This window comes from Salmo salar, chromosome 20, assembly GCF_965601325.2.
Source record: "Salmo salar chromosome 20, fSalSal1, whole genome shotgun sequence".
NCBI classification, from domain to species: domain Eukaryota; kingdom Metazoa; phylum Chordata; class Actinopteri; order Salmoniformes; family Salmonidae; genus Salmo; species Salmo salar.
Window position 1 is genome coordinate 94051231 of NC_138310.1, and position 13753 is coordinate 94064983.

The 13753-nt window shown below is 41.6% G+C and overlaps 1 protein-coding gene across 1 annotated transcript in view; it reads right to left on the bottom strand.

The window, feature by feature from the left end:
* Window positions 1-8217: 8217 nt before the first annotated feature.
* The window catches only part of LOC106595041 (transcriptional coactivator YAP1), a 129269-nt gene continuing 123733 nt past the window's right edge, over window positions 8218-13753 (bottom strand). The window contains exon 8 of the mRNA XM_045704163.2: window positions 8218-13753. This exon is cut by the window's right edge and continues 3042 nt beyond it. The gene's annotated coding sequence lies outside the window, so the exon portion shown is untranslated.

Below are 13753 nucleotides of genomic sequence, written 5' to 3' on the forward strand. Positions count from 1 at the left end.
ACTCACCAGTTTTCTTCCCAGAAGTCCATAGGTCCTACCTGTAGACTGCCCAAAACTAGTGCATTACAGCTGTAGACTTATCATATAGTTATCAACTTAGGATAGCGCCTAAGCAACACACCAAGTAGGAAAACCCTAGATATGGCATTAGAGACAATGCCATGATAATCATTTTGCCAGAACATTGGACGTATATAGAATACAGTCCAATTAGATGATTTTTTTTGTGTGAGAACTATATTTTGTATATTTTTGTTTTGTTTATGCTTTCATTCCTTTTCGGTTCAGTTCCTTTGACACATAGGAAGTGATAGAGCCATAAACAAAGTCCCCATACAACCATCACTTAGTGCCACAACGCCGCTCATTGGGGAATGAATGTAATTATATATATTTCATGAGTGTGTGTGCGTTGTTAACATCTGCCTAAGTTACTGCCCAGATCTTCCAGTCTGGACGACGGGTCCGGAATGGCGACCCCAAATCCGGACACCCACAGCCTATCCTTGTGGCGGCATGCCCGCTGTCAGAGAGACTACCAAGGTAAACCACCAGAGGGGGGGACCGCAACGGCGATCACCAACCAGGACATCCCCTGGCCCTTCCTGGGGTACTTTACAGCTTCCAGGGAACCTACCAAGGTACACCAATTGAGGAGACCGCAACGGCGATCACCAACCGGACATCAACTGCCCATCCTTGTGGTGGACGGCTCCGCTTTCAGAGAGCCTACCAAGTTCAACCACCAGAGAGGACTGCAACGATGATCTACCAATGGGACATCACGTGGTCATGATTTTATGTTGATTTGTAACTTGCAGGATAAACAAGATCCAAACCACCAGGGGGGGTATGTCATGACGTTGGCCTCTTTTGGTACAGGGAGGACAGTTGACCCCCTCCCTTTTGCACCCCCCCCCCCCCCCCTACCTTCCCCCCCAATCCACCCTGTGTGTAAAGGGTCGTAAAAACTCTAACATTCCAGGAGAGTCTCTGGCCACATGGCCCATAGAGAGACACAGGAAATTCTTCCAACTCATAGAATTGGAGAGCCAAGCAACATTTTGTGTTCTGGAGAAGGTATGGAAGATTGGTGAAGAATCCAGCTACGAACTGATCCGCTTGGTACAATTTTGTGATACTCAGAAGAGACAATATAGCCATATTACCATAAAACTGTTTATATAATAGCATCATAATGGTTGTATAGAATTTCTTAATAAGGATAAAGCTTTTGTAAGACATTGAGATGCTATGTACTGATGTAATGTGATAGAATTGTATTTCTGTAACCAAATCTAACTCAGTCATAGGCACGCCCCCAGGGACCCATACAGGACCAGGCGTCATTTGACAAGCCTGTTCTATGGGCACTATAAAACACCCCTTGATTTACATTTCCCCAGACCAGGCCTCCACTCATGGCCAGAGGTTTGACCATCCAAGTACTCTACTGAAAGTGAACTATACCACGTGGTTAACTTTTAGACTATCGATACCGACAGAATAAGAACAAGTCTTTGATATTAATTATTAGTCTGCAGCTAAGTAAATTATATCATCGAACGCGAAGACCAACGAAACAACCATTCTATGACGACATTAATGAATGTCGCTCTGAAAGATCCATTTCTAACCGAGAGAGAAGAGAGAGAGAGAGAGAGAGAGAGAGAGAGAACGCGGACAAAACTCTCCATCAGAACGACACACTGAGCATAAATATATATTGATTGCAATTGTTCCCGAATGAGTGAGCCTTCAATTGTCAATTGTTAATATTAATGAACTCTGTGTAACTTCTCAGCTGACCGTTTATGACCCATTGTCTAACAGACCAGCCATGCTTGTTAGCCATTAGGGCACATTACTATACCAATCCTTTGTGACGATAATTACTGTTTATGTTTTCTGTTAATTACTTAGTGTAGTAAATAAATGATTTTAAGACAATTGATGTAAGGATGATTTTAGTAAAGACTGGGTTCGTGCAGATACAACAATTTACGACGTTTGGAATGAGACTGGACTAGAGGTAAAATACACCATTTAAACCAGAAGATAATCGGCCTATACTATAATAGAATATAATATTATAGTACAGGAAAGTTATATTAGGAAAATTATAGCTTTGTAATCTGAATATTCTCCTTGGTGCCCCGATCTCCTAGTTAATTACAATTAAACGATTAATCAATTTAATCGCGTGATAATAATTACAGGGAGCTAATTGATAAACATATCTAAAGTTTAATGGTACCCCCAAAGACACGACAGCACACAGCCAAGATGACGCAGGATTGGCTTCGGGACAAGTCTCTGAATGTCCTTGAGTGGCCCAGCCAGAGCCCGGACTTGAACCCGATTGAACATATCTGGAAAGACCTGAAAACAGCTGTGCAGCGACGCTCCCCATCCAACCTGATAGAGCTTGAGAGGATCTGCAGTGAAGAATGGGAGAAACTCCCCAAATACAGGTGTGCCAAGCTTGTAGCGTCATAACCAAGAATACTCAAGGCTGTAATCGCTGCCAAAGGTGCTTCAACAAAATACTGAGTAAAGGGTCTAAATACTTATTGTAAGTATGATATTTCAGTTTTTTATTTTGAATATATTGGCGAAAATGTCAAACAATTGAATCCATTTTAGAATAAGGCTGTAAAGTAACAAAATGTGGAAAAAGTCAAGGGGTCTGAATACTTTCTACTGTATATAACATTCTATTGGTTCCAAGAATTTTGTTTAATCATTTAAATAGAAAAACTCTAAATGTTGAATCGGGCATTGGATCAGTTCATAAACCATGTGTCAATCAAATTGGGACATCGAAAATCTCTTCCCAACTACTTCGCAATCTGTTTGGTATAGTGACTGTACGTACATACCCCAACCAGAAGCCATGGATTACAGGCAACATCCGCAATGAGTTAAAGGGTAGAGCTGCCACTTTCAAGGAGCGGGACTCTAACCCGGACACTTATAAGAAATCCCGCTATACCCTCTGACGAACCATCAAACAAACATGGTCCAAACACACCAAGAAAGTCGTGAAGAGGGCACAACAAAACCTTTACCCCCTCAGGCGACTGAAAAGATTTGGCATGGGTCATCAGATCCTCAAAAGGTTCTACAGCTGCACCATCGAGGGCATCCTGACTGCTTGCATCACTGACTGGTATGGCAACTGCTCGGCCTCCAACCGCAAGGCACTACAGAGGGTAGTGCGAACGGCCCAGTATATCACTGGGGCCAAGCTGCCTGCCATCCAGGACCTCTATACCAGGCGGTGTCAGGGGAAGGTCCTAAAAATGTTCGAAGACTCCAGCTACCTTAGTCATAGACTGGTCTCTCTGCTACCACACGGCAAGCGGTACCGGAGCGCCAAGTCTAGGTCCAAGAGGCTTCTAAACAGCTTCTACCCCCAAACCATAAGACTCCTGAACATCTAATCAAATGGCTACCCAGACTATTTGCATTGCCCTCCCTCTTCTACGCTGCTCTGTTATTATCTATGCATAGTTAATAACTCTACCTACATGTACATATTACCTCATTTACCTCGACTAACCGGTGCCCCCGCACATTGACTCTGTACCGGTACCCCCTGTATATAGCCTCCACATTGACTCTGTACCGGTACCCCCTGTATATAGCCTCCACATTGACTCTGTACCGGTACCCCCTGTATATAGCCTCCACATTGACTCTGTACCGGTACCCCCTGTATATAGCCTCCACATTGACTCTGTACCGGTACCCCCTGTATATAGCCTCCACATTGACTCTGTACCGGTACCCCCTGTATAAAGCCTCCACATTGACTCTGTACCGGTACCCCCTGTATATAGCCTCCACATTGACTCTGTACCGGTACCCCCTGTATATAGCCTCCAGATTGACTCTGTACCGGTACCCCCTGTATATAGCCTCCACATTGACTCTGTACCGGTACCCCCTGTATATAGCCTCCACATTGACTCTGTACCAGTACCCCCTGTATATAGTCTCCACATTGACTCTGTACCGGTACCCCCTGTATATAGCCTCCACATTGACTCTGTACCGGTACCCCCTGTATATACAGTAGCCTCGCTATTGTTATCTTACTGCTGCTCTGTAATTATATGTCCTTGTATTTGTTGCTGTTTTTTAGGTATTTTCTTAAAACCACATTGTTGGTTAAGGGCTTTAAGGGCATTTCGCTGTGAGGTCTACTACACCTGTTGTATTCAGCATTTCACTGTAAGGTCTACTACACCTGTTGTATTCAGCATTTCACTGTGAGGTCTACTACACCTGTTGTATTCAGCATTTCACTGTGAGGTCTACTACACCTGTTGTATTCAGCATTTCACTGTGAGGCCTACTACACCTGTTGTATTCAGCATTTCACTGTGAGGTCTACTACACCTGTTGTATTCAGCATTTCACTGTGAGGTCTACTACACCTGTTGTATTCAGCATTTCACTGTAAGGTCTACTACACCTGTTGTATTCAGCATTTCACTGTAAGGTCTACTACACCTGTTGTATTCAGCATTTCACTGTAAGGTCTACTACACCTGTTGTATTCAGCATTTCACTGTAAGGTCTACTACACCTGTTGTATTCAGCATTTCACTGTAAGGTCTACTACACCTGTTGTATTCAGCATTTCACTGTGAGGTCTACTACACCTGTTGTATTCAGCATTTCACTGTGAGGTCTACTACACCTGTTGTATTCAGCATTTCACTGTGAGGCCTACTACACCTGTTGTATTCAGCATTTCACTGTGAGGTCTACTACACCTGTTGTATTCAGCATTTCACTGTGAGGTCTACTACACCTGTTGTATTCAGCATTTCACTGTAAGGTCTACTACACCTGTTGTATTCAGCATTTCACTGTAAGGTCTACTACACCTGTTGTATTCAGCATTTCACTGTAAGGTCTACTACACCTGTTGTATTCAGCATTTCACTGTAAGGTCTACTACACCTGTTGTATTCAGCATTTCACTGTAAGGTCTACTACACCTGTTGTATTCAGCATTTCACTGTAAGGTCTACTACACCTGTTGTATTCAGCATTTCACTGTGAGGTCTACTACACCTGTTGTATTCAGCATTTCACTGTAAGGTCTACTACACCTGTTGTATTCAGCATTTCACTGTGAGGTCTACTACACCTGTTGTATTCAGCATTTCACTGTAAGGTCTACTACACCTGTTGTATTCAGCATTTCACTGTAAGGTCTACTACACCTGTTGTATTCAGCATTTCACTGTGAGGTCTACTACACCTGTTGTATTCAGCATTTCACTGAAAGGTCTACTACACCTGTTGCATTCAGCATTTCACTGTAAGGTCTACTACACCTGTTGTATTCAGCATTTCACTGTAAGGTCTACTACACCTGTTGTATTCAGCATTTCACTGTGAGGTCTACTACACCTGTTGTATTCAGCATTTCACTGTGAGGTCTACTACACCTGTTGTATTCAGCATTTCACTGTAAGGTCTACTACACCTGTTGTATTCAGCATTTCACTGTAAGGTCTACTACACCTGTTGTATTCAGCATTTCACTGTGAGGTCTACTACACCTGTTGTATTCAGCATTTCACTGTGAGGTCTACTACACCTGTTGTATTCAGCATTTCACTGTGAGGTCTACTACACCTGTTGTATTCAGCATTTCACTGTAAGGTCTACTACACCTGTTGTATTCAGCATTTCACTGTGAGGTCTACTACACCTGTTGTATTCAGCATTTCACTGTAAGGTCTACTACACCTGTTGTATTCAGCATTTCACTGTAAGGTCTACTACACCTGTTGTATTCAGCATTTCACTGTAAGGTCTACTACACCTGTTGTATTCAGCATTTCACTGTGAGGTCTACTACACCTGTTGTATTCAGCATTTCACTGTGAGGTCTACTACACCTGTTGTATTCAGCATTTCACTGTGAGGTCTACTACACCTGTTGTATTCAGCATTTCACTGTAAGGTCTACTACACCTGTTGTATTCAGCATTTCACAGTAAGGTCTACTACACCTGTTGTATTCAGCATTTCACAGTAAGGTCTACTACACCTGTTGTATTCAGCATTTCACTGTGAGGTCTACTACACCTGTTGTATTCAGCATTTCACAGTAAGGTCTACTACACCTGTTGTATTCAGCATTTCACAGTAAGGTCTACTACACCTGTTGTATTCAGCATTTCACTGTGAGGTCTACTACACCTGTTGTATTCAGCATTTCACTGTAAGGTCTACACCTGTTGTATTCAGCATTTCACTGTAAGGTCTACTACACCTGTTGTATTCAGCATTTCACTGTAAGGTCTACTACACCTGTTGTATTCAGCATTTCACTGTAAGGTCTACTACACCTGTTGTATTCAGCATTTCACTGTGAGGTCTACTACACCTGTTGTATTCAGCATTTCACTGTGAGGTCTACTACACCTGTTGTATTCAGCATTTCACTGTAAGGTCTACCTACACCTGTTGTATTCAGCATTTCACTGTGAGGTCTACTACACCTGTTGTATTCAGCATTTCACTGTAAGGTCTACCTACACCTGTTGTATTCTGCATTTCACTGTGAGGTCTACTACACCTGTTGTATTCAGCATTTCACTGTAAGGTCTACTACACCTGTTATATTCAGCATTTCACTGTAAGGTCTACTACACCTGTTGTATTCAGCATTTCACTGTAAGGTATACTACACCTGTTGTATTCAGCATTTCACTGTGAGGTCTACTACACCTGTTGTATTCAGCATTTCACTGTGAGGTCTACTACACCTGTTGTATTCAGCATTTCACTGTAAGGTATACTATACCTGTTGTATTCAGCATTTCACTGTGAGGTCTACTACACCTGTTGTATTCAGCATTTCACTGTAAGGTCTACTACACCTGTTGTATTCAGCATTTCACTGTGAGGTCTACTACACCTGTTGTATTCAGCATTTCACTGTAAGGTATACTATACCTGTTGTATTCAGCATTTCACGGTAAGGTCTACTACACCTGTTGTATTCTGCACATGTGACAAATGAAATTAGATTTGACAGCTGTACATTTTTTGGTGCTTAAATTAATTAGCGTATTTGACTTAAACAATAATATTGGTTGTAATAGCTTTTTGTGATTTTTCACCTGTATATATATATATATATATATATATATATATATATATATATATATATATATATATATATATATATATATATATATATATATATATATGTGTGTGTGTCTATATAATAATATATACCCTTTACTCAGTACTTTTTTGTCTGGCTTGCCATTCCAAATAAAACGGAATGTGTTTTACTCATATAATAAAAAATAAAAATGAGTTGTTAGGTGTAGGCAGGGCCATAAGCAAATAACATATTTAAAAGAACCCATCTACCTTGAGGATCTGTTTGGACAATTTGCACATTCGTCTCAAAATTATTGTTTATTAATCTTCATCACCCCTTTGCCTGTTTTTTTTGCCCCATGGGAGAAATATATTCCGCCCCCCAAGTCCTTTTTTTCACAAAACTTCATCTAAAATTGTTGAATGATTTTCCTGTGAACAATAGATATTATATTCCTTCTCTTTTAGCTTGGGGGTTATTTTAGGCTAAGGGGTTAGGTTAAGGGGTTAGGTTAAGGGGTTAGGCTAAGGGGTTAGGCTAAGGGGTTAGGCTAAGGGGTTAGGCTAAGGGGTTAGGCTAAGGGGTTAGGTTAAGGGGTTAGGTTAAGGGGCTAGGTTAAGGGGTTAGGCTAAGGGGTTAGGCTAAGGGGTTAGGTTAAGGGGTTAGGTTAAGGGGTTAGGAGTTAGGGGGTAGGAGTTAGGAGTTAAGGTTAGGAGTTAGGGGTAGGAGTTAGGGGTAGGAGTTAGGTTAGGAGTTAGGGGTTAGGAGTTAAGGTTAGGAGTTAGGAGTTAAGGTTAGGAGTTAGGAGTTGGGGTAGGAGTTAGGTTAGGAGTTAGGGGTTAGGAGTTAAGGTTAGGAGTTAGGGGTAGGAGTTGGGTTAGGAGTTAGGGGTTAGGAGTTAGGGGTAGGAGTTGGATTAGGAGTTAGGGGTAGGTTTAGAGTTAGGCCACGGTTTAGGGGCTAGGGAAAATAGGATTTTGAATGGAAATCAAGTTTAGTGTGTGTGACAGAGTGAGAAAAATAAAACCTGTATCTGATTATAGGAAGGAAAACACCACAAGACACATTACTACAGTATATACATTATTACTACAGTATATACATTATTACTACAGTATATACTTTATTCCAGGCCAATTGTAAAGTATTACAGAAAGGGATACATATGGAACAGAATTTGTTTCTACAATACATGTACATATTATCTCTGAAAAGATTTAGAGATCATCGTTACTGAATATAAATTCATTTGTAGACGCCTGCATTTAGACAATACCTAAATACCAATCCTTTAAACGTGAGTGATTAGTACTACGCAAACAGTCAACAGTTAACTATAGTCTTAACAAAACTAGCTAAGAATTAAAAAATTAAAAATTAAATGAAAAATTTAAAAAAAAATCACACTTACATGACAAATACATCATTTATTCAACCACCAACTTTAACAAGTTAAGTCACTGTATTGTTCTCTTGTTCCGGAAGAATCACGGAATCATGTCTGTTCTATTCTAGAACTCCTAGAATCCATTTAGAATCCTCAGTTTAGTTCATCACAACGACGGTCTAGACACCTCTGTTACCGTGAAACCCTACCTTACTGACATATATTCTCATTAGCTTATACATACATGTGTATTATAGTCAGACAGATGGACAGAGGTTGATAATAACAAATCATTTTGTTGTTTTTTTTCGCCCGTGAAATTAGATTCAGTATCAGTTGAAAGAAGAATCACTAGAAGAAAAAATAAAATAATAATAATAATAATAAAATAACTCTTTGGAATCTGTCACATCACAACAATTCCTGACTGTAAAACCATAGCTGGTTGTTTTTCCATAAGGAGAAATTCTGCCTGTACACCAACTAAAGCACACATACTGTAACTCACATTTTACCATTGATTCAAATCAAAGTGTAACCTCTAACCTTACCTCTCTAGCCATCATGACATGCTCTTCTAACCAAACAGGTCCTAACCACCATCTTGTTTCAGCAGCAAAGCAGGTCTACAACTGGGCAGTAAGGGACATCCATAGACTGCCTTTCAGACACGGAGACAATGGCCGGCTCCTAAAATGCACCCTATTCCCTATATATAGCAGTGCACTGTGAAGGTAATAGGGTGCCATTCAGGATGCAACTATATCAAACAAGCCATTGTCTCCCTGTCTGAAAGGCAGTCTCCTAAAATGCACCCTATTCCCTATATATAGTAGTGCACTGTGTAGGGAATAGGGTGCCATTCAGGATGCAGAAATGTCAAACCAGCCCTTATTGATCCAAAGTGCCTATTGTCCTTCTTTTAAGTTCGATTTTTAAAAAAAATTTTTTGGGGGGGGGGGGGTATTGATTAGGAATATCTTAACGTAATAGTGAACGAATGAAAGCAGAGCGTGTGATCGATAAGGATACAATTACACCAATATTGATCAAATCGTTAAAAATCCTCACCTGCTGAGAGACAACTTGTAACGCAACTAAAGTAAAACCAAGAATCTGTTTGATCTATAATACATCATGTAATAACCTAAGAAACATAGAAGATTATTAAAAGATAAAAACATCAGGCTGTAATGTAAAGAAGATTAAGAAATACGAAAGAAAGAACACAGTCATAGTAACACATGTTTTTATAAAAACCTTTAACAACAGAAATATACTTTCGATTATTAAACATTAGGGTAAGTAAAGGAAAGTGTGGTTTGTCCGTCAATAATACAATTTCTACGATACATCATTATTGCTTGACGTGACGATACACACTACAATACACTACAATACACTACAATACACTACAATACACTATAATACACTACAATACACTACAATACACTACAATACACTACAATACACTACAATACACTACAATACACTACAATACACTATAATACACTACAATACACTACAATACACTACACTATAATACACTACAATACACTACAATACACTACAATACACTACAATACACTACAATACACTATAATACACTACAATACACTACAATACACTACAATACACTACAATACACTATAATACACTACAATACACTATAATACACTACAATACACTACAATACAGAAAACTTGGCATTCCTTTGTTTTTTCCCTCTTATTCTCTCAAAACAATACAACTGAAGGCACTTGATTTGACAATGAAAGGTTTAACTTCTAGACATGCTGGCACAGCCAAGCAGCAGTATGGTATAGTATACAAGGTACCCAACCCAGGCAACAGCCCATCCCCCATCACCACCACACAGTCCTAACTGGGACTCCATCTTGTATAACCTAGGCTGTGTCCCAAATGGCACCCTATTCCCTATATAGTACACTCTTTTTGACCAGTGGCCACAGAGCTCTGGTCAAAAGTAGTGCACTATGTAGGGAATCAGTGCCATTTGGAATGTAGCCCTAACTTAACCTAACTTAACCTAACCTAACTTAACCTAACCTAACTTAAACCTAACTTAAACTAACTTAAACCTAACTTAACCTAACCTAACTTAACCTAACTTAACCTAACCTAACTTAACTTAACCTAACCTAACTTAACTTAACCTAACCTAACTTAACTTAACCTAACCTAACTTAACCTAACCTAACCTAACTTAACCTAACCTAACCTAACCTAACTTAACTTAACCTAACCTAACTTAACCTAACCTAACCTAACTTAACCTAACCTAACCTTACCTAACTTAATCTAACCTTCCAAATCAGTAGTTCTTCCCCCAACTTCCGATACATCATTTTTGGTTTCCCCAGGCTCATCATTAAAAACAACATATTAAAACTATAAAAATGTAAAAGACATAAGAATAAAATTATTTTAAAAAGGCCAGGAAGCAGGAAGCATATGATGTTCACACATTTTCCAAAGACACTTTTAATGAGATGGCAGGAAGCAGGAGTCGTTCCAAACAGCTAAGAAGGTTCAGCTGCTGCTGCTTCTCACTGTGTTGTGGACTAGACAGTCTCTCCAGAGTTGTGTTGTGGACTAGGCAGTCTCTCCAGAGTTGTGTTATGGACTAGACAGTCTCTCCAGAGTTGTGTTGTGGACTAGACAGTCTCTCCAGAGTTGTGTTGTGGACTAGACAGTCTCTCCAGAGTTGTGTTGTGGACTAGACGGTCTCTCCAGAGTTGTGTTGTGGACTAGACAGTCTCTCCAGAGTTGTGTTGTGGACTAGACAGTCTCTCCAGAGTTGTGTTGTGGACTAGACAGTCTCTCCAGAGTTGTGTTGTGGACTAGACAGTCTCTCCAGAGTTGTGTTGTGGACTAGACAGTCTCTCCAGAGTTGTGTTGTGGACTAGACGGTCTCTCCAGAGTTGTGTTGTGGACTAGACAGTCTCTCCAGAGTTGTGTTGTGGACTAGACAGTCTCTCCAGAGTTGTGTTGTGGACTAGACAGTCTCTCCAGAGTTGTGTTGTGGACTAGACGGTCTCTCCAGAGTTGTGTTGTAGACTAGACGGTCTCTCCAGAGTTGTGTTGTGGACTAGACAGTCTCTCCAGAGTTGTGTTGTGGACTAGACGGTCTCTCCAGAGTTGTGTTGTGGACTAGACAGTCTCTCCAGAGTTGTGTTGTGGACTAGACAGTCTCTCCAGAGTTGTGTTGTGGACTAGACAGTCTCTCCAGAGTTGTGTTGTGGACTAGACAGTCTCTCCAGAGTTGTGTTGTGGACTAGACAGTCTCTCCAGAGTTGTGTTGTGGACTAGACAGTCTCTCCAGAGTTGTGTTGTGGACTAGACAGTCCCTCCAGAGTTGTGTTGTGGACTAGACAGTCTCTCCAGAGTTGTGTTGTGGACTAGACAGTCTCTCCAGAGTTGTGTTGTGGACTAGACAGTCTCTCCAGAGTTGTGTTGTGGACTAGACAGTCTCTCCAGAGTTGTGTTGTGGACTAGACAGTCTCTCCAAAGTTGTGTTGTGGACTAGACAGTCTCTCCAGAGTTGTGTTGTGGACTAGACAGTCTCTCCAGAGTTGTGTTGTGGACTAGACAGTCTCTCCAGAGTTGTGTTGTGGACTAGACAGTCTCTCCAGAGTTGTGTTGTGGACTAGACAGTCTCTCCAGAGTTGTGTTGTGGACTAGACAGTCTCTCCAGAGTTGTGTTGTGGACTAGACAGTCTCTCCAGAGTTGTGTTGTGGACTAGACAGTCTCTCCAGAGTTGTGTTGTGGACTAGACAGTCTCTCCAGAGTTGTGTTGTGGACTAGACAGTCTCTCCAGAGTTGTGTTGTGGACTAGACAGTCTCTCCAGAGTTGTGTTGTGGACTAGACAGTCTCTCCAGAGTTGTGTTGTGGACTAGACAGTCTCTCCAGAGTTGTGTTGTGGACTAGACAGTCTCTCCAGAGTTGTGTTGTGGACTAGACAGTCTCTCCAGAGTTGTGTTGTGGACTAGACAGTCTCTCCAGAGTTGTGTTGTGGACTAGACAGTCTCTCCAGAGTTGTGTTGTGGACTAGACAGTCTCTCCAGAGTTGTGTTGTGGACTAGACAGTCTCTCCAGAGTTGTGTTGTGGACTAGACAGTCTCTCCAGAGTTGTGTTGTGGACTAGACAGTCTCTCCAGAGTTGTGTTGTGGACTAGACAGTCTCTCCAGAGTTGTGTTGTGGACTAGACAGTCTCTCCAGAGTTGTGTTGTGTTGTGGACTAGACAGTCTCTCCAGAGTTGTGTTGTGGACTAGACAGTCTCTCCAGAGTTGTGTTGTGGACTAGACAGTCTCTCCAGAGTTGTGTTGTGGACTAGACAGTCTCTCCAGAGTTGTGTTGTGGACTAGACAGTCTCTCCAGAGTTGTGTTGTGGACTAGACAGTCTCTCCAGAGTTGTGTTGTGGACTAGACAGTCCCTCCAGAGTTGTGTTGTGGACTAGACAGTCTCTCCAGAGTTGTGTTGTGGACTAGACAGTCTCTCCAGAGTTGTGTTGTGGACTAGACAGTCTCTCCAGAATTATGTTGTGGACTAGACGGTCTCTCCAGAGTTGTGTTGTGTTGTGGACTAGACAGTCTCTCCAGAGTTGTGTTGTGGACTAGACAGTCTCTCCAGAATTGTGTTGTGGACTAGACAGTCTCTCCAGAGTTGTGTTGTGGACTAGACAGTCCCTCCAGAGTTGTGTTGTGTTGTGGACTAGACAGTCTCTCCAGAGTTGTGTTGTGGACTAGACAGTCTCTCCAGAGTTGTGTTGTGGACTAGACAGTCTCTCCAGAGTTGTGTTGTGGACTAGACAGTCTCTCCAGAGTTGTGTTGTGGACTAGACAGTCTCTCCAGAGTTGTGTTGTGGACTAGACAGTCCCTCCAGAGTTGTGTTGTGGACTAGACAGTCTCTCCAGAGTTGTGTTGTGGACTAGACAGTCTCTCCAGAGTTGTGTTGTGGACTAGACAGTCCCTCCAGAGTTGTGTTGTGTTGTGGACCAGACAGTCCCTCCAGAGTTGTGTTGTGATTTGCAGGTCAAAATGCTTGATTTTGTGGTGGATTGAATGGTCACAGCTGGTTGAGGAAGTCCTGTCTTAACCGTCCGTGCTTCTCGGTCTTTCTGTCTCTGTATGTCCGTCAGTCTGTATGTATGCAGAGTACTAGTTTCGTCCATCATCCAGATCTCTGGAAGC